This window comes from Esox lucius, chromosome 9 (assembly GCF_011004845.1).
Source record: "Esox lucius isolate fEsoLuc1 chromosome 9, fEsoLuc1.pri, whole genome shotgun sequence".
NCBI lineage: Eukaryota > Metazoa > Chordata > Actinopteri > Esociformes > Esocidae > Esox > Esox lucius.
In genome coordinates this window covers 5,847,366-5,871,909 of record NC_047577.1, presented here as the reverse complement: position 1 = coordinate 5,871,909, position 24,544 = coordinate 5,847,366, and the positions used below count along the sequence as shown (strand labels likewise).

Genomic DNA, 24,544 nt, shown 5'->3' with positions numbered 1-24,544 from the left:
GGGAGCATTTCTTAGATCAGGGGTATTCAACATTTACCCTACGTGGTCCGGAGCCTGCAGTTTTTCTGTTCTACCTCATCATTTTCACTCACCTAATGTCTCTGGTCAAATTCTGGCCATGATTTGAGGCTTCAATGAATAAAGGAACTAGCTTCATGGGCCAGAGGTAAGTTTTTAGAGCCTAATATCAAAAACAATACAATACAATAGAATTCAGACTGAGCCTAGTCCTCTAGCACAATTTGACAGATATTACAGTCTGGAATGGCATTTTGAGGATCCACTAACCACATCATGGGCCAATATTGTGGACATATTAAGTTTAGGCTTGTTGAATTGTATGAATGTGTGCTTGTTATGTTTAGAAAACAAAATAACATCTGTTTATCTGGACACAGGAAGTCACATTAATTCAAAGGCTACAATAATTAGCCAATGGGCTTACAGTACTGTGATGTGTATTCCAAGTTGGGATGTCTATAAGTAGAGGACAACCGGAAGTTTCTTTGAGATGAGATGAGTATGAAGACCGAGTTTGTAACAACATGAACAATAGACTATCAAATGCTGCAATAAATAACTGAATTACTCTCTCCCTTGACGACCGGGTACTCAATCATTATTTCAACCACTACACGAAACGGCTGTAACAGGCTAAATATTTGTCTGTAAAACTAGCCTCATGTGTTATAGCAATGGAGTGGAGCTGCTCTCTGCTGGAGTGGAGGATACAGGCTGTCAATTGGAGAAACCGAAGTTAGTAAAGTTACTGTGAAAATATTATCTGTTTGCATGTACATTAAAGCCTCCTATTTGTACAGTGTCATGCAGCACCTTTGAGTTTTCAGAAAAACAGATTTCCAAAAAGGATCCTTTTTTGATGTTATAACTGACTGAGGTTCTGCAGGTCCTGATAAATGCTCTTTATCCCCCTCAAAGCTTAGAGCTGACTTGATACAGTCTGTACCTCCTTCTTTCCCACAGTGTTCACCATAATGAAGAATTAGAGCTGACTTGATACAGTCTGTACCTCCTTCTTTCCCACAGTGTTCACCATAATGAAGACTTAGAGCTGACTTGATAGTCTGTTTCTCTGTCTCTCCCACAGTATTCACCATAATGAAGACTTAGAGCTGACTTGATACAGTCTGTACCTCCACCTCTTCCAGTGTTCACCATAATGAAGACTTCAACACTAATGCAACTCTGTGCACACCCATTAAATTGCACACACACACACACACACACACACACACACACACACCACCACCACCATTCTCTCTCTTCTCTAACCGGTCCTCTCATCTGTAAATTCCTGTGATCTCAATCTGGATGAAGAAACCACACCTCTCTGTCTGAAGGGAACAGAAGGCTGAAGAGAAGTATGCATGTATCCTTGCTATCCCGTGTACCGACCCCTGCTTGCCTTGACCTGACTTCTACCCATTCCTTCTGATTACTACTATTGATATACGTGTTTTGAACCTTGTGTGACCACGACCTGTCTCTGCCTATCGGTCTTTTTATAAATCTTGCCTAATTCGAACACCTGCCTCCAGACTGCCAGATACCACAGGACACCTTCAGGGGTCTTGTAGAGTCCATTCCTTGGCAGGTCGGTACTGTTTTGGCAGCACGCGAAGGACCAACAGCATATTAGGCAGGTGGTCATAAAAGTTGGACTCATCAATGCATGTTTTCACCAAACATTCTTCTGGTGCTCATTAAAATCTAATCTGTTGTGATGAAATTATAGTTTTGGGTGTTTTGTTTGGTGCAAAAAGGTGTGCATGTTAAATTAGTCTGGTTCATTTTACAATGTACATTCAGAAAAATGAAAAAGATACTTATACAAAGCTGTATAAGCCCCTGTCTTCCCCTCTACACGTTCCTGTGTTCTCTGTGTGTGTTTGGATCAAATCGCTTAACTCGTATATAATGTCCAGTGGTCACTGTCTGGCAGTGTAGGTTCTTGTACTAAGAAGCTCAGATTCTCAACCTGAGAAGAGAGATGGGTGAACACTGAACCACTTACACAAAAAACGATTAAAAAAAAAGCCAAACAAGGTCATGCAAACTTTATGTAAATTGTTTGACGATAAAATGAATGCTGTGTCTGTGTTGATTGCTTGGTGTACTGTATGCAGATGATGAATTAAAACTTTAAACAGAGGGTGAGTGAAAGGCAGGGAAAGAGAAAGGAGGGTGTTGCCTTGTGACACCAAGCAATCCACACAGACACTTCACTTGCAGATTCTTACCTGACAAGGCTGGAAAAAGAAAGAAAATAGCACAATAGCAGCAACAGTGTATTGATAATAATATAACAGCATTAATTTGGCTTTGTCAGTATTAGGGTCAACAATTTACACATTACTGCTGTCAAACTACTTTTAATTAGAAGCCAGCATTTTCTAAATGTGATTTGTACTTTAGTATGCAGATGATGAATCAGAACTTTAAACAGGTTGAGTGAAAGACAGGCAAAGGGAGCGATGGGTGTTGCCTTGTGACAGTAAACTAAAGTGCAAATCACACAGACAATGTGCCCAGTTGCTGACATGACAATCTCCCTCCACTTCTGTCAGAAGAAAATGTCTTCTACCAGACAGGTAAACATCTTCTTAAATTATTATATGAAACTATGACAGGTATATAGTAAATATTAAAGACAGTTGTACTGTGATATACACACAGAAAGCTCAGCATGAAAATGAACAACACCTGGAGTTTATGACAATTAATAAAGTAAGCTTCTTCATTTTGAAAATATTGGCTTCTAATTAAAAGTAGCTTGACAGCAGTAATGTATAAATTGTTGACCCTAATACAGACAAAGCCAACGTGGGATTAGACAGAATGAAACAGACAAACATCTAATATATTTTCAACCGCTCAGGCAATTACTTGTGATTTAAAATGTCAATCCATAGATCCATGATAAACCCAAGCATTAAGGTCACTCCCTTCTGCCAGAGTTATTAAGAGAAGATTCATCCAAAGTAACAATGTACATTTCTAAGATTCTTGTGATCATCATTCGTGTCCTACATTCTTATTGGCCTTTTGACTATGAACTTTGTTTCACTTGATAAAGCCAAGATGTGCCAGTAAGTCTTGGTAATTACATAAGATAGTTAATGTTTAGTCAATACCGTGTTTGCTGCCTATTTCTCCTGAGAGCAATTAGGAACAGGACTTTTAACTTCTGTTATTTAAGTTCAGACATTTTTAAAACGTGTTTGGCTAAGCATGAACTTCTTCCTCTCTCACCTCTTTAGTAAAATACAAATATTGCAATAACAATTATTACACCGTCTGTATGATTCATACCACAATAACATAATTGCTAAGATTGTCATAACATTTTCAGTTTTAGGACACATTGGGGTATTGGAAACTTATGTTATAAAAAGTGTATATGTCCTTTAGGCTATTGCGATTATTATTAGAATAAACACACCTAGAATGAACATTAAGTATGTAAAAGTAGGTAAACCCAACTGAAATCTGAAGGATGTAGATCTATCGTTTTTATTGATGGAAATACATCAGAATGGTAATAAGAAGTTCATGAAAACAATAACGCAGATCATTAAGTTATATGTGAGGGTAGAAAAGGCATGTATAGCTTAGAATTGATAGCAGTGTCACCATTTCCTTTCTCAGATAAGATCCCAGTAAGTCTTTGAATTAGGTACTTACCATAACAACTTATTCTCTAGCTAACATCAGATTACTTGTCACTTTCTGGTGCGCCACACCTGCCGTACCAGTGAGATCCAACGCCTTCGCTCCCTCATTTTGGGGGCACAGACATCTGTCCATTGTTGTTATTGCCCTCACCTGTGGTCCTGATCATTGTCCCTACTGAAGTTCCTTCTTACCTCATGTGGCTTGTCAGTCCTTGTTTGGATTCTGTTCCATTCATGCAATTGAAATAAATAGCATCAAACAAGCAATGGCAGTGTGCAAACAGGGGCACAGTCATTTCCCGGTAGCTCAAATTCTACACATTTACACACTTTCTGTGCAAGTCAGGGAGAAAAAGTCAGGGAGGAAAAGTCAGGGAGGAAAAGTCAGGGAGGAAAAGTCAGGGAGGAAAAGGAGTACTTTTGTCAGGGAAATCGTAAGGGGAAAAAAGGTATTTAAGTTTGTTATGTCTTCACTCATACAGATCAAGAATCAATAGGGACAGAGAGATGGCGAACATCTGTTCCAAATGTAGGAGAGAAGAGGAGAACTTTCCTATTGTTCCCAAAGACATTGGAGAGAAGATAGAAGTGGTGAACAGTGTTCTGATTACATTAGAGGGGCCCAGTGGAGAGGAGAAAGGAGACTGTGACAATGTAAGGAGTGGAGCAAATGCTCTTGGCCAAAGGTAAGTCAAAGTTTCTTTGTTAGGTGTCAATTTGTTTTCTTTCTTGTAGTACCAGTCTAAAGACACAGGGGGCGAAGTTTCTAGTCTCTAGATATATTCACCACTTTCCTGAAATATTAAGGTTGTCTCCATGACAGTTGAGTTTTCCGGAAACTTTTTTATTATTTTTTTTTACATCTGGTCACGCCACAACTGCAATAAAAAAAGAAACAACCAACCAATTCCAACCAAGTCAATACAGACTTGGTAGATAGATTTCTTTGGGTTCAACATACACCATTATGGGATGTTATAACAACACAAGAACACTTAAAGAGTGTTTTAGAGAAAGTCTGTATAGAGCACAAACAGACACGAAAACTATATCTGTGTCCATCACCCTACGCTTTTACATTCTATGCCTGTGAAGGACGAGATGAAGTTAACATGTCCAACATAGTACGTTTGTTTCTTTCAGTTAATTGAAAAACAAAATTTTAAATAAACACTCCATGTCCCTTGCTATTATTATGTATTCTTCTGTGCCTTTATAACTACTTAGTTCTTCATCATTAACACCTGAGAGAACACAACCGTTAACAATGTCTATGTCCAGATGTGCTCAAAGGTTTGCATACCCTTGGAGACTTGGTAATATACCATTTATAAAGAAAAAATTAGTGAGCAGGCAAAACACATGTCTTGTTTCTTATCAGATTCATATTCAACTGTAGGTCATAACAGAATGGCAGAATCATAACACAAAACATGGCAAAAAATATTTTAAAAAGTCTGCATATCCTTAGTTTTTAATACTGTGTATTTGCCCCATTTAGCATCAATGACAGCCTGCAGTCTTTTGTAATAGTTGTCTATGAGGCCCTGAATTCTTGCAGGTGGTATAGTTGCCCATTCGTCTTGGCAAAATGCCTCCAGGTTATGCAAAGTCTTTGGTCGTTTTGCATGAAAAGCACGTTTGAGATCTCCCCAGAGTGACTCGATGATATTAAGGTCAGGAGCCTGTGATGGCCACTCCAGAACCTTGACCTTTTTCTGCTGTAACCACTGGAGGGTCAACTTGGCCTTGTGCTCAAGGTCATTGTCATCCTGGAAAGTCCAAAAGCGTCCCATGTGCAGCTTTCATGCAGAAGAATGCAAATTGTTTGCCAGTATTTTCTGATAACATGCTGCATTCATCTTGCCATACATTTTTACAAGATTCCCTATGCCTTTAGAGCTCACTCACCACGAAAACATCAGTGAGCCACCGCCATGCTTCACAATGGGGATGGTATTATGTTCACTATAGGCCTTGTTGACCCCACTCCAAATATAACGCTTATGGTTGTGACCATAAAGCTCTATTTTGGTCTCGTCACTCCAAATTACAGTGTGCCAGAAGCTGTGAGGCGTGTCAAGGTGTTGTTGGGCATATTGTGACCTGGCTTTTTTGTGGCATTGGCGCAGTAAAGGCTTCTTTCTGGCAACTCGCCGATGCAGCTCATTTTTGTTCAAGTATCGTCGTATTGTGCTCCTTGAAACAACCACACTGTATTTCCCCTGAGGTTACCTGTGGGCTTTTCTTTGTATCCCGAACAATTCTTCTGGCAGTTTTGGCTGAAATCTTTCTTGGTCTACCTGACCTTGGCTTGGTATCAAGAGATCCCTGAATTGTCCACTTCTTAATAAGTGATTAAACAGTACTAACTAGCATTTGCAAGGCTTTGGATATCATTTTATATCTTCTTATGATCACTATAACTTAAATACAATTGTAAAAAATTGCATGATCATATTTTCAAAATCAGTGCCATCATTTTTCAATTTCTGCCAGGGAATGCAAACTTATGAGCACAACTGTAAATTGCTTCACCCATGCTATTATTGTAAATTGCTTCACCCATATATGTAACAAACATATATTTGCTAGCTAATACATAACATTTGAGCTGGAAAGTGGAACAAGGAAACTGGCTTCTGCTATGAATGACAGAAAAAGTCAGAGGTTAGAAAAGGGATGAATACATTGTGCATTTTATTATTTTCCCCAGAACCACTCCCTCTCATGACTCCATGGAGACAGAGAAAAGATCAGAGGAAAAAGGTTAGTCAAACTTTCGGAGCGCTATCATCAAAAATAATATTTGTTTTAAGTAATGATTTACTAACCAAATATAGCTTTATCTGTCTATTTTTGGAAAATATTTGTAATTGTAAATGAGTCTTTATACGATTTAAAAGTGGGTACCCGGGGACACATGGAGGTTAAGGTTCTGGCCCCCAGCTGAGGCTAAATAATTACCCCCATCAAGGTCATGCCCACGACTGACTTTCTTTTTCCCGCCCTCTTATGGATTTTTATGGGCCCGTTAAACAATTCATCTCAGAATCATCTGTAGTTAATCGTGATTGATCTCAATGTTCCTTTAGTAAACCAGTGTATTATTTCAAAGATACACAGTTTTGTTGTAAACCAAGAACAATGCAGTACTTGGAATTTATTGGCAGGAGCTGTCTTTTTCGAGTTGTTCCATTATGCAAGGGCTTTTTATGGCACCTGAAATGTCCCCCCTCAAATTACCACAACAACTGTCTGCCTGTATTTGTAGCTCATGTAAATCTGAATAGAAGGTTGAAGGTCTAAGATATTATACTTCCACCAACTCCTACCATTGTGATCTTTATCCTATTCTAAAAGTCCAATCTTTTGAGGGAAAATTACTAGGAAAAGTAAACTCTCAATAAACTCCCGAACACTGATAGCTGTTGATTATTTCCATCTATGTATAGCATGAGAACAAGTCAAAAGCAAAGTGCTATGGGTTGTCCAAAATTCACACTGTTGATTATTTCACTTTCTATAACTTCCCCACCAGTTCCCAAAAAGTCTTCAATTGTCTTCTGTTCAAGATACATACAAAAACTCACTGAGAATACGTTAACGGCTATAAAGAAATGAACAGCATTCATTGGTCTTGTAAACTATCCGCTCTATCCAACACAAGGAGTCAATATCTGTGACTTCCTGGTTGGGACTGAAACAGGTACCTCTTTGTGTAGAGTGGTGCTGCTCACCAATGACAACAATAATAATGCAAATGATCTTGTGTATCATGACATCACACAACATCAGTTAGGTTTATAGATTTGGTTAGGAGTTAGGACTAGGGAACATGGGACATACATCAATCTCATCATATGATGGCTACTGTCGCAAATATACACAAGATAGGCGTGCCTACCCAGAACAACACATTTAAATTCTCTGGCCCGGAGACCAGTAATAATACAATCAGAATATTAAAATGGTGATGCCTATAGCAGATGACTCGCTCAAGAGGGGGTGTGTCGGTCTGTTGGGATGTCTGTGTGTCTCTCTGTGATGCTGTGTCTGTATATTGATGTGTGAGTTGTCTGTCTGTGCATATGCAATGCCCCTTTCCATCTCCCTTCTCCAGACGCTGAGTTTGTGGACAGACACAGAGCTGATCTCATTCAAAAGGTTATTATGGTGATGCCTATAGCAGATGACCTGTTCCAGATGGATATGATCCATAAAGAGATGTACTCTAACATCCATGTTGCCAAGACCAGTCAGGACCAGATGAGGGAGCTGTACAAGGCTTTAAACTCAGGGGGAGTTAAAGTCAAATCAGCCTTCTACTGGATCCTGCAGAACAAAGAGACTTATTTGGTCCACGAACTCGGTAAGAGGCTTTATTGCTTTATACTGTACAATATAGAAAATCCTTATATATTTTCTTGGGGAAACAAGTAAAATAATGGTATAATATTGCAGCAGTCTCAGTCCATTATATGATGGTGCCAAAGTCCTTCTAGTCTTGGCACACAGGTTCCCACTCAGCAAAACAGGTTCTGACAGTAACTCTGTGTCTTAAAACACAAAGAACAACCGGACCAGAACCATGCTCCAGAGTGTCAATGACTTAATGAGTCACAAATCTTGCTACTGTGACTTCGCATTGCAATGTTTAGCTAAAACATACAGGAGTTTATCAGTGTTTGGTTTGATTTTGAATTCTGCAAGTTGGTATGATCTGAGGGAAATATTTTTCTCAAATTATTTTCTTTTCCTCACATTAAGTCAGTGTCCCCTAAACCACTGACTGAAGTCTATTTGAAAAACAGTAACATTTATTAATTCTCATCTTCCCCTAGGGACTGACTGTAAAGACAGGGTCTATAGCAGACAGACAAGCAACAATGGGCAGAGGCCTGGTAAGATGACAATGTATACTGTCTACACACACAAACACTCTCTGATTCATACAAACACATGCATTTACCCAAATGGTTGCTAATTGGAGTTGATATTGTGTTGTTCTTTTTAGTGGACGATATCGCACAAAGAGTTAAAGAGAAACTTAAAGCCAGTCTGAAGGAGAAGTTTAGGTTCCTGTGTGAAGGCACTGCAGAGGAAAAAACTCTACTTGACCGCATTTACACCCAGCTCTACATCACCCAGGGAGAGAGTGAAGGGGTTAATACAGAACATGAGGTTAGACAGATTGAAAATACATCCAGGAAAAAAAACACATCAGACACTCCAATCAACTGCAATGACATCTTCAAACCCTCACCTGGAGAGAAGAGTGAAGAGGAGAGACCCATCAGAACCGTCATGACAAAGGGCATCGCTGGAATCGGAAAAACAGTCTCAGTGCAGAAGTTCATCCTGGACTGGACAGAGGGAAGAGCCAATCAGGATGTGGATTTCATTTTTGTGTTTCCTTTCCGAGATCTGAATTTGATTCAAGATGATCAGTACAGTCTTCAAGGGATTTTGAGTTATTTTCACCCCGAACTTGAAGAGATAAAATATGCACACAGATATGTTGACTGTAAAGTCATGTTCATCTTTGATGGCCTGGATGAAAGCAGATTACCATTAGCTTTTAATAAGAATAAGAAACTGAGTCATCTAAATGAGACATCTTCAGTTGACAGGTTGATGACAAACCTCATTGATGGAAATCTACTCCCCAAAGCCCTCATCTGGATAACCTCCAGACCCGCAGCAGCCAATCAGATCCCTCATGAGTACATCAGCAAGGTGACAGAAGTACGAGGGTTCAGTGACAAACAGAAAGAAGAATACTTTAAGAAGATAGTTACAGAGAAGAACCTAGTTAGTAGAATCATCTCACACATTAAGACATCAAGAAGCCTCCACATCATGTGTCACATACCAGTCTTCTGTTGGATTACAGCCAGGGTTCTTCAGCACATGATGACTGAAGGAAAGAGTGGAGACATCACAACTCTGACGGAGATGTACGCTCACCTCACACTCATTCAGACAAATCTGAAAAGCAAAAAGTATGATGGCACAACCGAGAATGATTTCAACACAATCACAGAAAGACACAAAGAAATAATTCTAAAACTGGCACAACTGGCATTTCAGCAGCTGGTGAAGGGGGATCTCATATTCTATAAGAAAGACCTGGAAGAGTGTGACATTGACATCAGTGAAGCTTCAGTGAACTCTGGATTTTGCACAGAAATTATTAAAAAAGAGCAGGTGGTACATAAGAGAAAAGTGTATTGCTTTGTTCACCTGAGCTTCCAGGAATTTCTTGCTGCTCTGTACATTTTTCAGTGCTATGTGAGTAAGAATTTGATGGCTCTGGAGTCTTTCATTGAGGATGTGTCTTCTGAGCTGCCCTTTCATGAGCTGCTGAAGAAGATAGTTGATAAAGCTTTGGAAAGTGAGAATGGACACCTGGACCTGTTCCTCCGCTTCCTTGTTGGCATCACACTGGAGTCCAACCAGAGACTGTTACAAGGCCTACTGCCACAGACAGAGATCAGCTCAGAGACTGTTGATGAAATAAAGAAATGCCTCAGGAAGCCGCATTTAGAGCAAGTCTCACCAGACAGGTACATCAATCTACTCATCTGCTTGACTGAGATGAAAGATGATTCAGTACATGAGGACATTGACAAGTTCCTGAGGTCTAGAAATAATAGAGGACAACTGACAGGTACACACTTCTCAGCACTGGCCAACGCACTGCTGATGTCAAAGGGTGTGCTGGATGAGATTGATCTGAGGACATACAACTGGTCACCTGGGTGTACGAGACTGGTCCCAGCTGTCAGGAAATGCAGAAAGGCAATGTAAGTAATCTATAATATCACACTGTCAAGCTCAGAAAAAGTCCCAAGACTGAAATTAAATATTGTCATTTAGAGTATTTAGTTGTAGAAAATGACTGGTCTATTGGTCAAAATATTAAAAAAAAAGATGCATTGTTTTCAGACCTCAAATAATGCAAAGAAAACAAATATATTTTCCTTTTTCAACAACAAAATACTAATGTTCTTAGGAAGAGTTCAGAAATCAATATTTGGTGGAATAACCCTGCTTTTTAATCACAGCTTTCAATGCGTGTTGGCATGCTCTCCACCAGTCTGTCACATTGCTGTTGGGTGACTTTATACCACTCCTGGCACAAAAATTCAAGTAGCTCAGCTTTGTTTGATGGCTTGTGACCATCCATCTTCCTCTTGATCAAATTCCAGAGGTTTTCAATGGGGTTCAGGTCTGGAGATCGGGCTGGCCATGACAGTGTCTTGATTTGGTGTTCCTCCATCCACACCTTGATCGACCTGGCTGTGTGGCATGGAGCATTGTCATGCTGGAAAAAACTATTCTCAAAGTTGGGGAACATTGCCAGAACAGAAGGAAGCAGGTGTTCTTCCAGGATAACCTTGTACTTGGCTTGATTCATGTGTCCTTCACAAAGACAAATCTGCCCGATTCCAGCCTTGCTGAAGCATCCCCAGATCATAATAGGCTTACAAGTATCTACTACCTTCCTAGGAGTAATCATAAGAATTGAGCAATTGCTAGCAAGACTTAAGATTAACTTCCATGCCAGAAACAGTTGCAATATAACTGTATACAGTTTTAGTTAAGGCTTACTATAACGTAACTACTGTATGTTAAGCCAGCAAATTTTGGCTATCCTGACCCAAAATGCATTCACGGATGTGTACTTTGAAAATCCACTAGAAATAGTTGCAATATAACCATGAACTGTTCTATTTCAGGCTTACTATAATGTAGATAATGAAGGTTTTAGCCAGCAAAGTTTTCGTCTACACGGAATTATTCATAATGCGTTTTGCGGCGATACGAACACAAGACCTTTAGTTTACAGGTCCGTTTCTCTAACCACTACGCTGTTTAACAAGGGGGACTCAATCTGTCAGTCAGTCAGTAAGAGACATTCGCTCTTCTTAGCCGGCTCCGCTTACGCGGTCCGGCAAAAAGGAAAATGTGACCCTGTGGGGACCTCTTGAGAGCAATGAAGGAACTGTTTTATTTCTAGCTTAGGGACCAGGTTGAGGTAAACATTTTAATTGGGTTTATGTTTTGGGTTAAGGTTACGTTTTTGAGGTTAAGGAAGATTTTAAATTTAATAACATTTTCAATCCTTACAAGGATTTATTGTAGATTCTTTAATGTGTTAGTGCATGTGTAATGGAAATAGAAATCAGCACATGGAAAAAAAAATTTCCTCCCCAGTCTGTCTGTGAAGCCTGTCTGATGGTCCATGGATCTCTGGTTCTGGTTCCACATGGTTTCCACCAGGCTGCCTGGTAGTGACCATCTCTCATCTGACTTTGTGTTGTCCAGTCCGCCCCACCCCCAGAACTTGCTTGTAATTAGTCACCTAGAAGACAACAGTCACCATGTTGTATCTCAAGCCTGCATGTTGTGAACAGTCATACAAAAACACTATATCACATCTTATGTTTCTACAGACTGGTTGGCTATCGATTGTCTAAAGAAAACTACGAATCACTGGCTACCATCGTCCAATCTGAAGACTCACATCTGAGAGAACTGAACCTAGGGGATCTAGGGTTTCTTGATCCTGACGATTATGAAGAAGGCAGCCTGACTGTTCTCTGTGATGATCTGAAACATCCACACTGTAAACTGGAGACCCTGAGGTCAGTAGTACTGAAGAGGTCTTAATATTATGAAACCATTAATGGTTTTTTATTGCTGGGTAGTTTTTTATGGTAGAAATTCCATGATGAACATTATTATTTTATTCTCTCTGAATATCATGATTTGGTAAAAATTTTATTATTTGAAAAAACAGACTGAATTATGCTGTTACACTGCATTTTAATGAGTGAAATAAGTATTTCATCCCCTCTCAATCAGAAAGGTTTCTGGCTCCCGGGTGTCTCTTCTACAGGTTACGAGCTGAGATTAGGAGCACACTCTTAAAGGGAGGGCTCCTAATCTCAGTTTGTTACCTGTATAAAAGACACCTGTCCACAGAAGCAATCAATCAATCAGATTCCAAACTCTCCACCATGGCCAAGACCAAAGAACTGTCCAAGGATGTCATGGTCGAGATTGTAGACCTACACAAGGCTGGAATGGGCTACAAGACCATCGCCAAGCAGCTTGGTGAGAAGGTGACAACAGTTGGTGCGATTTATTCGCAAATGGAAGAAACACAAAAGAACTGTCAATCTCCCTCGGTCTGGGGCTCCATGCAAGATCTCACCTCGTGGAGTTACAATGATCATGAGAACAGTGAGGAATCAGCCCAGAACTACACGGGAGGATCTTGTCAATGATCTCAATGCAGCTGGGACCATAGTCACCAAGAAAACAATTAGTAACACACTACGCCGTGAAGGACTGAAATCCTGCAGCGCCCGCAAGGTCCCCCTGCTCAAGAAAGCACATGTACAGGCCCGTCTGAAGTTTGCCAATGAACATCTGAATGATTTAGAGGAGAACAGGGTGAATGTGTTGTGGTCAGATGAAACCAAAATCGAGCTCTTTGGCATCAGCTCAACTCGCCGTGTTTGGAGGAGGAATGCTGCCATGCCATGACAATGACCCAAAACACACGACCAAGGCAACAAAGCAGTGGCTCAAGAAGAAGCACATTAAGGTCCTAGAGTGGCCTAGCCAGTCTCTAGACCTTAATCCCATAGAAAATCTGTGGAGGGAGCTGAAGGTTCCAGTTGCCAAACGTCAGCCTCAAAACCTTAATGACTTGGAGAAGATCTTCAAAGAGTGGGACAAAATCCCTCCTGAGATGTGTGCAAACCTGGTGGCCAACTACAAGAAACGTCTGACCTCTGTGATTGCCAACAAGGGTTTTACCACCAAGTACTAAGTCATGTTTTGCAGAGGTGTCAAATACTTATTTCACTCATTAAAATGCAAATCAATCTATAACATTTTTGACCTGAGTTTTTCTGGATTTTGTTGTTATTCTGTCTCTCACTGTTCAAATAAACCATTAAACCATTAAAATGATAGACTGATCATTTCTTTGTCAGTGGGCAAACGTACAAAATCAGCAGGGGATCATAGTATCACAGTATTTTCCCTCATAGTATTTGTCACTGATCTGCACTACATCACTTTGAATGACTGGCATTGTCTCTGTTTCTACAGGCTTGGTGGCTTTAAACTCTCTGTGGAGGACTGTAGATCACTGGCATCTGCTCTCCAATCAGAAAACTCCCCTCTAAGAGAACTGGACCTGAGGAACAGTGATCTGTCTGATGATGGAATAAGTAAACTCTTTACAGCTCTGAAAGATCCTCACTGCAAAATACAGACACTGAGGTTAGGGGTGGGAGGGGTCATCACGTGAAAACTACCTGTAGATGTATTAAATGTTGGACAGTTTGAGGTTAAGACGATTACACTATAAACATTCATGTTAGTACCTACATACATACCAACAGATAAGACTACATGTCAGGCTTAACTCTGATGCTTTTCTAAACATGTAACCCTCTGAAAGGAAAGACTCTGAACAACATTGTGATGTGTCCCTGAACACTCTGCATTCTCTGTTTCAACAGACTGGGTAGCTTAAGCCTCTCTGAGGTGGACTGTAGATCACTGGCCTCTGTTCTCCCACTGGCAAACACGTCTCTGATAAAACTGGACCTGAGGAACTGTGAGCTGTCTAATGACGGAAGGGAACTACTTATGGCTCTGCAATATCCACGATGTAAACTACAGACACTGAGGTCGGTACTTCGAGAGGATGCTTTGCATGACAGAAAATATTGGTTGACACTTTGTCAAGGACAAATTACCACTAGAGAGCATGCTCAGATGTCTTAGATTGTTTTATAACCTCAGCTTGTTCTGAAGATGCACACCTACAAGTTTAAGTGAATTTAAATAGTAACAGATAATACGCTTGATGTTCCCTGTACACTGTCCATAGAGGTTTACATAAAGGTCCATAAAGGCAGACAATTCGTTTTTGTTACTCAAATAAAGCAACCTATGTTATAAAATGCTTCCTTCTGTTTGTTGTTTGTTTACTTGTTATGCATTTTGTTACAATATATTTCCCATTAAGGCTGAATGGCTGTAATCTGACGGACAGATCTTGTGAAGTGTTGGCCTCAGCTCTCAGTTCAAACTCCTCTCATCTGAAAGAGTTGGACCTGAGTTACAATGACCTGCTGGACTCTGGAGTTAAGCTGCTCTGTGTGGGACTGCGGCATCACAACTGTAAAGTGGAACAACTGAGGTTAGTATTTACATTCCTGCATGTCATCTTAACCAAAATGATCAAATTTTATTTAATAATTGATTTTTGTTAGAAATGAGTTTGTATTGTCTTGTTGTTGTTTATTATATTGCCTATTAATTTTAATTGAATACATGACTCAAATTGGTGGGTTTCTTAGGACAGCAGAAATTGTGCATATTTAGAGTGACAGCACTACCACACTGGATATAGAAGAAAAATGGGTTCAACTAGTGATGGCCATTCGAGGCTTCATTACCGTTCTTCTAGCAGCAGGATATTATGCTAGCAGCGCAAATTGTTTTTCAGAATAAAAGCCATCCTTGAAATATATAAGGCAATATAGTTAACAATCTACACTGAACAAAATTATAAACGCAACACTTTTGTTTTTGCCCCCATTTATCATTAGCTGAACTCAAAGGTCTAAGACTTTTTCTATGTACACAAAAGGCCTATTTCTCTCAAATATTGTTCACAAATCTGTAAAAATTTGTGTTGGTGAGCACTTCTCCTTTGCCGAGATAATCCATCCACCTCACAGGTGAGGTATATCAAGATGCTGATTGGACAGCATGATTATTGCACAGGTGTGCCTTAGGCTGGCCACAATAAAAGGCCACTCTAAAATGTGCAGTTCCATCACACAGCACAATGCCACAGATGTTGCAAGTTTTGAGGGGGCGTGCAATTGGCATGCCAATATCCAACAACTTCGCACAGCCATTGAGGAGGAGTGGACCAACATTCCACAGGCCACAATCAACAACCTGATCAACTATATGGGAAGATGTGTGGCACTGCGTGAAGCAAATGGTAGTCACACCAGATACTGACTGGTTTTCGAACCCCCCGGAACCACCCCAATACAGTAAAACTTCACATTTTAGAGTGGCCTTTTATTGTGGCCAGCCTAAGGCACACCTGTCCAATAATCATGCTGTCCAATCAGCATCTTGATATACCTCACCTGTGAGGTGGATGGATTATCTCGGCAAAGGAGAAGTGCTCACCAACACAAATTTTTACAGATTTGTGAACAATATTTGAGAGAAATAGGCCTTTTGTGTACATAGAAAAAGTCTTAGATCTTTGAGTTCAGATCATGATTAATTGGGGCAAAAACAAAAGTGTTGCATTTATAATTTTGTTCAGTGTAGTTGGGACATTTTATGTTAAATGTCCGTTCCAATGTTGTTCTTGTCTGTTCTTTTTCACAGATTAGATTGTTTAATATATTGCCTTATAAATTTCAATGATGGCTTTTATTGTGATAAAGAAAATCTAAGTGCTGCCAGCATAATATCCTGCTGCTAAAATAACGCAAATGAAGCCTTGTTTGGCAATCCCTAGGTTCAACCTCAGCTCTCACCTCCAGAGGGCAGCAGACCTGTTGTAAAATCATGATGACCTCTCTGCAGGCTGTCATTCTGTAAAGTTACACAGGAAGGCTCCGATTCTCTGGCTTCAGCTCTGAGGTCAAATCCTTCCCACCTGAGAGAACTGGACCTGAGCTTCAACCGCCCAGGAGACTCTGGAGTGAAGCTGCTCTCTGATAGACTGGAGGATCCTGACTGGAGACCGGAGAAACTGAAGTTGGTATAGCAACTGGGAAAATACGATCCGTTTGTACATTAAATCCCCTGCTACTTTGTACAATATTATTAGATCTCTAACTTTATTCTCTTGAGGATAAGAGTTGATTTGATTCAGGCTGTGTCCCCTCTGTCTGTTCCTGTCTCTCCCACAGTGTGGACCATAATGAAGAGTTCTGGGCGAAACCACAGCTGATGAAGAAATGTAAGTGTGTTGGTTGTAAGAAATTAATGTATTGGTTCATGTCAATTAACAATCTATTATTAACAGCACACACACACACACACACACACAAAGTTAGGTCTGGAAATATTTGGACACTGACACAATTTTCTTAATTTTGGCTGTTTGCCATCACAATGGATTTGAAATGAGACCTCCGAGATGCAATTGAAGTGCAGACTTTAAGCCTTAATTCAAGGGGTTGAACAAAAAATGTGAGGGGTGTACTCACTTTTGTGAGATACTGTATATTGATAGTTATTATAACAATGTAACATTCAGAATTTAAAGAAAAATGAATGTTTTTGTGCCATGAAATAGCTGTTAAAATGGCCAGTGGCAAAAGCCATACAGTTCATAGACGCTATTTGTGATGGAGGCAAACTTATAGCTTTGGCAGTGTGAAGTTTGGTTTTACTAGCAGTTGCTCAATTCTTATGACTATTCCAAGCAGTAAGTTAGTAGATGCTGGTAACGCCTATTACTGGCTAATAAGCTGTTCAAACGGCCAGTGGCAAAAGCTAACAGTTCATAGAGACTATTTGTGGTGGAGGTAACACAATACTTTTAACACAATACTTCAGTAATTTTAACACAATACTGAATGGTGTCTCGTGAAATAATATGTGACAAAGTTATCTAATTTCAAGTTGCTATACCGACAGAATACAAACATATAGATCCGTGGTGTAGTGGTTAAAGAAACAGCTTCTCACATATGAGACTAGAATCCAGGTTAGAATCCAGTGAAGGAAAGTACAGTTATCGGTTTCATTGTGGGCCGGCTGAACTAGGCTTTCCGGGTTTCTTGTTTTTTACAGCCTGAGGAGGGCCTGTTTCACTTGTTTTGACTACATGTTGTGGGTTCACAGCAACAGCTTCCAAATGCGAATGCCACACCTGGAATCAAGTCCAGACCTTTTACCTGTTTATTTGATGACGAAATAACAAAGAAATAGCCCACACCTGTCCAAGAAACTGCTTTTGAGACAATTGTCCAATTACTTCTGGTCCCTTGAAAAAGAGAGGGCTACATATTAAAGAGTTGTAATTTCTAAACTCTTCTTCTAATTTGGATGTGAAAAACCTTCAAATTAAAGCTGAGAGACTGCACTTTAAGCCCATATTCATTATTAAACTGGAACTTGAATATATTTTGATAATCAGCCAAAATAACAAAACTTGTGTCAGTGTACAATCATTTACAGACCTAACAGACACACCCCACACCAGAGTATGTGAGTGGAGCGGGGTGGACCCAGTTAGACTGGAGTGTGGAGGGATAAGGGGAGGGCCAGAAGGCTGTCAATCATTATTGCTCCAGTTAGACTGGAGTGTGGAGGGATAAGGGGAGGGCCAGAAGGCTGTCAATCATTATTGCTCCAGTTAGACTGGAGTGTGGAGGGATAAGGGGAGGGCCAGAAGGCTGTCAATCATTATTGCTCCAGTTAAACTGGAGTGTGGAGGGATAAGGGGAGGGCCAGAAGGCTGTCAATCATTATTGCTCCAGTTAGACTGGAGTGTGGAGGGATAAGGGGAGGGCCAGAAGGCTGTCAATCATTATTGCTCCAGTTAGACTGGACTGTGGAGGGATAAGGGGAGGGCCAGAAGGCTGTCAACCTTTATTGCTCCAGTACCTCTCATTTTAAGTAGCCAGGGCATGTATGGGTGGGATACTTATGTGATGTTCAGCTCGTTGATTTAGATGTCATAGAGTTTGATACTTTAGTGAGGAACTCATGATACACACAGATGTAATTTAGGTGGTTTAAAGAGGTTAGCATGATCAACAGCAGATTTATAATAATCATGTTTTAGTGTTTATTTTAGGCAGCCCACTATTGGGTTAATAATGCATTCATTTGTGGTTCTGAAGGATGACAATAAGCAACAACAAACAAAGCAGGAGGAAAAAGCTTTTTAAAATGACGTTTCATGCTTGTAATGACCAGGCAGTGTGGCATTACAAGCAGAAACAGCTTTTTGCTGTTTTGGCAATGAAGAACAACCTCTCTCAGCCTGTAAATTTTATCAGATGGTCTCCAATTGTACATCTTGGCTTATTGTCTTAACAAGTATGTTTAGAATTTATTTGATAAAACCTGATTGCAAATTGTTCTTTAAATGCTTAGCACTTGATTTTATTGGCAGCTTAGGGGGTGTCGTAAATGCTATACATTATAGGCTATGTTTGACTAATATGATAATAGTATAGCCTAACGTATTTAATCGTATACTTTTTATTTTAAAAAAGGCAGTCTACAGCTTGTAGCTTATTTTAAAATATGTGCTTATACAGTCTATTAAAATTCAACATAGGCGTTATTCAAATCATACTTAGTTATGTTACAATATTTAAAAATAAAACAAATAGTCAACATATGTAGTCAGACATTCACACATGTGCACACAAGCTCCTTTATTAAAAAGCACGGTCTCTTCCACCTTGACTAAACACACATTATCTCTACCACCAATCCAACAAATCACTCACACACATCATGCTCTGTCCTCTAAACGGTCCTCTCATCTTCAGATTACTGTGATCCCATTCTGGACCCAAACACAGCACACAGACACCTCTCTCTGTCTGAGGGCAACAGAAGGGCAGAGTTTGTGGAAGAGGAGCAGCCGTATCCTGATCACCAAGACAGATTTGACGGCTGGCCACAGGTGTTGTGTAGAGACGGTCTGATTGGACGCTGTTACTGGGAGGTGGAGTGGAGTGGAAAAGCTCACATAGCAGTGACATATAAAGACATCAGCAGAAAGGGGGTCAGTCCTTTCTTTGTGTTTGGATTCAGTGACATGTCCTGGAGTCTGGTGTGCAGGGAGGATCATTACAATACCTTCCACAATAATGAAGAAGCTGTTATACCTGCCCCTCACCTCATCCATCCTCCTCAACCTCAGAGTGACCTGACCTCCTCTCCTCCACCCAGAATAGGAGTGTTTCTGGACTGGCCGGCCGGCACCCTGTCCTTCTATGAGGTCCACTCTGACACAATGTCCCACCTGTACACATACCAGACCACATTCACTGAGCCCCTCTACCCAGGATTTGGGGTTAGGGTTAAGGGAAGTTCAGTGACCCTGTGTCATGCAGGGTTGGGTAGGTTACTTTTTAATTGCACTTCGTTATAGTTACAAGTTACCTGTCTACATTTGTAATCAGTAACTTTTTGATTACTCAAACTCAAACTGATTACTTTCGTATAAAGAGGCATTAGAAAACAAATAGGAATAGCCTATAACCAGTTGAACACATTTTGCGAGATCAATCAATGTTAGTGTTTACAACGGAATTTGCATTTTAGCCTATGGGTTATGTACAGTGCTTTTGGAAAGGGTTTCTAAACCATTGCTTACTATTTCAATATGATTGGGCTACATCTCCACATTGCACACTAAAGGTCTATCAGATATTCAGTCATTCCAATTAATCCAATAACCCTTGATCATCCAGAATCTGACTTTTTATCTCAACATAATCCAAAATCAAAAGATGTGTTAGCCAATTCTGTTACTTGTGTTTTATTCATGTTTTTAATTGCTTCAAAACAGTAACTGTCAATTTTTCAAACAGGGTGGCTGCGTCAAATGCAAATCCTCATTCTGTGGCAGAGGGCTTCCCAACACACCTTTTCTCCTCAAATATTCCAATGTTTTATCTTGAAGGCAGCGCCATGTTACAGCTATCTAACAAATAGCTGCCTAATCTATTAAACAATTCCTGTCTGAGTTGTTCAGTGCAACTCTTCCTGGCTGTGTTATTTGGTGCATTTGAAAAATATATAACACGATGTAGGCCTATCGCCTATTGTTGTTCTGAGAAGACGCGTTACACCAGTAGATAGCTAAATCCCATTTTATTTGAGTCGGCTAATATTATCGTAGATATAGGCCTACTCTGTTTTTACCAGCCATCCAACCAACCAAAATCTGAGGAAATTAAACTAACCCTTCATCAGTCACTAATCTCGTTGTGCGCGCCCACCTTTCCACGCTTGATGATCACACACAACTGAGGCTATTTTGGTTCAAATAACAATGTTTTTAAAACATTACATAGAAAATCAAACATGCAACGTGTCATAATTATTTCACGCAACTATTCTTTTTTAATTGAAATAATTCGTTTTTTTCAAAAGTATCTGTAATCCGATTACAATATTTTAGTCGGCAACAGTTACTGTTTTTCTGTAATCCTTTACATGTAACTGATTACTTGTAATCCGTTACTCCCCAACTCTGGCGTCATGTAGATTAACCTCCTGTGTCCCCAGGGAACACGTGGGTCTCCATGGTAAAACAGACACTATTTTAAGCAGCCATGTGACATAATGGGTGTTGATGAAAAGTTTGTGTTGAAATTGTTTATTTTTGGAAAGTAACTGTGTTGGTTGATTAAATCTTTAGTTTTTAAATGTTGCTCTGATTTTGTTAAATAATCTGACTGAAATTAAGGAGAGATAAATGGTTACATTCCTGTAAATGCACTTTTATTATCATTGTGTTAGAGTGACTGAAAAATACATGTTAATGTAAATGTGTTTTATTATCCCAACTCCCTGTGAGACAACCTGGAAAAGACACAGCCATGTCCCTCCATGTGCTGTAGATTTGCAGATCTTGACAGGTAGGTAACACATAAGATGATACTAAATAACATATCTACTTTAGATGACCTCACCAATCGTGTTGTGTTTTACTACAATACAAACTAATCGACTGTGGTGAAATAATAGTTTTGATTTTGTTCAGCGCAGGAAAGTGTTCATGTTAGATGAGAATGGTTCATTTTACAATGCACCTTAAACACCTGAATAGATACTTTGCAAAAGCTACATCAATCCCTGTCTCTCCCTCTTCTCACTGTTTGTCTCTTCCTCTCTCCTTCTCTGACTGCCTCTTCCTCTCCTTCTCTGACTGCCTCTTCCTCGCTCCTTCTCTGACTGCCTCTTCCTCTTTCCTTCTCTGACTGCTTCTTCCTCCCTCCATCTCTGACTGCCTCTTCCTCTTTCCTTCTCTGACTGCTTCTTCCTCCCTCCTTCTCTGACTGCCTCTTTCTCTCTCCTTCTCTGACTGCCTCTTCCTCTTTCCTTCTCTGACTGCTTCTTCCTCCCTCCTTCTCTGACTGCCTCTTTCTCTCTCCTTCTCTGACTGCCTCTTCCTCTCTCCTTCTCTGACTGTCCCTTCCTCTCTCCTTCTCTGACTGCTTCTTCCTCCCTCCTTCTCTGACTGCCTCTTCCTCTCTCCTTCTCTTCCTCTCCAGGTCACACATTCAGGAATGTTAGTCTTTTACTAGTCTGTGTGTTTGGATCAGTTCATTGTTATGCGCTCTGGCTGGTGTCTCTGTAAACCAGGCACCCTGATTGGCTGAAATGGAGGTCTAAAGATAGTTTACCACAGGCAATCTTATTTCAATGTCCGGTTTCTCCCGACGGCATACTAACAACAGTTAAATCATGGCCATAGAGGGATAGTCATACATCACAACAGGACTGTTACGGTCAAATGTTGTAGGGGTAGTTATTATCCTGTACGTGTAATCAGAGCTAGTTGAGTTGTGTGTTATCTCACAGGCAACTTTTTGATCAGGTCAGGTACAGAAATTACTACTCTTATTTGCTATGGACTGGTCTGGATGGAAATTGTGTCCGGAGGGGGTTTGGTGTGACTGCCATGTTCTCTGGGGTAAAAAGCCCAAAGTCAGTGACTGACGCTTGACACAGAGGCAACACACAGCAGCAGTTAGTCCACATATAAACGTTTGGGGTTCTGTAAACCCATAGGGTGGCGTTGAATGGATGAGAACAGTGGGGAACTTGCAAGACAATTCATATAGAGGAATGTTTGAGCTTCTGACCAGCGTCTTTAACTGTCTACTGGATATTGGAACCTAGAAATGCACAAAATAGGCAGCTTGTTAAGTTCAATAAGAAATCACTGCAGCATAAACACAGCCAAGCCAATGAAGAAACCCCATTGTAAACAAGTATTTTAACTTTATTTTCCGTTCTAACCCAAAACATTTTGAATGACTCAATTTACTTTTCTAAATGTACAAAGCTGCCCCGTAATACTGAACCCCAATTCATGTCTTCTGACAGATTTCAGTAAGCGTGACAAGGACACAGTTAAGAAACAATCCCTCTGTAGACCTCAGAACCAATGGGATGGGTTTCTTTGTGGGATGGGAACCAATTGGATGTGTTTCTGTGTGGGATGGGAACCAATTGGATGGGTTTCTGTGTGGGATGGGAACCAATTGGATGTGTTTCTGAGTGGGATGGGAACCAATTGGATGGGTTTCTGTGTGGGATGGGAACCAATGGGGTGAGCTTCTGTGTGGGATGGGAACCAATTGGATGAGTTTCTATGTGGGATGGGAACCAAAAGGATGAGCTTCTGTGTAGGATGGGAACCAATTGGGAGAGTTTCTAAGTGGGATGGGAACCAATAGGATGAGTTTCTGTGTAGGATGGGAACCAATGGGGAGAGTTTCTTTGTGGGATGGGAACCAATGAGGAAAGTTTCTATGTGGGATGGGAACCAATGGGGAGAGTTTCTATGTGGGATGGGAACCAATGGGGAGAGTTTCTATGTGGGATGGGAACCAATGGGGAGAGTTTCTATGTGGGATGGGAACCAATGGGGAGAGTTTCTATGTGGGATGGGAACCAATGGGGAGAGTTTCTATGTGGGATGGGAACCAATGGGGAGAGTTTCTATGTGGGATGGGAACCAATGGGGAGAGTTTCTATGTGGGATGGGAACCAATGGGGAGAGTTTCTATGTGGGATGGGAACCAATGGGGAGAGTTTCTATGTGGGATGGGAACCAATGGGGAGAGTTTCTATGTGGGATGGGAACCAATGGGTTTCTATGTGGGATGTGTCCTCCACGGTTGTCCCCCTCCTCTGCGTGTGAACACTGTCCCTTTAACCCTGACAGCGTGACATCACAGGGCAAGGTCATTTTCCAGTTCCTGTTCTCACAACTGAGTGGAAGAATAAAAAGTTCTCCAAACCTCTGTGTAGGTGAGAAGAACATTCCATCTACACGAAGACGATGCGTGAGTCAGTACAAAAGCTCTGTTGTTTTTCATTTTAACTTTGTTTTAATTATTGTCTTTGTTTTTCTAGGATTCTAGAGAAGGATTTTGCAGGTAAGCACGGCATTGTGTATAGCCATTGAATATTTTTCCTTGTGTACTCTATGTACAGTGAGGGGAATAAATTATTTGATCCCCTGCTGATTTTGTACGTTTTCCCACTGACAAAGAAATGATCAGTTGATAATGTTAATAGTAGGTTTATTTTAACTGTGAGAGACAGAATAACAACAAAACAATCCAGAAAAATGCATGTCAAAAATGTTATCAATTGATTTGCATTTTAATGAGTGAAATAAGTATATCATCCCCTCTCAATCAGAAAGATTTCTGTCTCCCAGGTGTCTTTTATACAGGTAACAAACTGAGATTAGGTGCCCACTCTTAAAGGGAGTGCTCCTAAACTCAGTTTGTTACCTGTATAAAAGACACCTGTCCACAGAAGCAATCAATCAGATTCCAAACTCTCCACCATGGCCAAGACCAAGGAAGGGAGGCAGACCCCTAGGATGACCCCAAACCTCTCCCATTGAATCAGGGTAGCCTATTATTAAGGGTTAAAACCGAGTGTTCAGTCTGGTCTCAACTGTGGCGATTTCACCAACACAAGCATATTCAGTTTGTTGGTATGATGTTGATGCATGACACATGATATGGACAAGGGGGAGTTTGATTGTT

General features: G+C 40.4%; 1 protein-coding gene and 1 long non-coding RNA gene across 3 annotated transcripts in view; both read left to right on the top strand.

Annotated features, from left to right (window-relative positions):
* The window catches only part of LOC105030921 (NACHT, LRR and PYD domains-containing protein 3-like), a 58,890-nt gene that overhangs the window by 27,801 nt on the left and 6,545 nt on the right, over positions 1–24,544 (top strand). The window lies entirely within an intron of this gene.
* On the top strand, positions 2,546–20,820 carry LOC105030919. 2 transcript variants are annotated; one of them, XR_002197145.3, is made up of 13 exons: positions 2,546–2,612; positions 4,178–4,381; positions 6,412–6,464; positions 7,819–8,067; positions 8,540–8,599; positions 8,713–10,504; positions 12,158–12,349; positions 13,830–14,003; positions 14,246–14,416; positions 14,758–14,931; positions 16,353–16,526; positions 16,682–16,731; positions 19,286–20,820. It is a non-coding gene; the product is annotated as an NACHT, LRR and PYD domains-containing protein 12 (long non-coding RNA). The 2 variants fall into 2 exon arrangements; XR_002197146.3 differs by having other exon boundaries at positions 16,353–16,530; positions 19,286–19,314.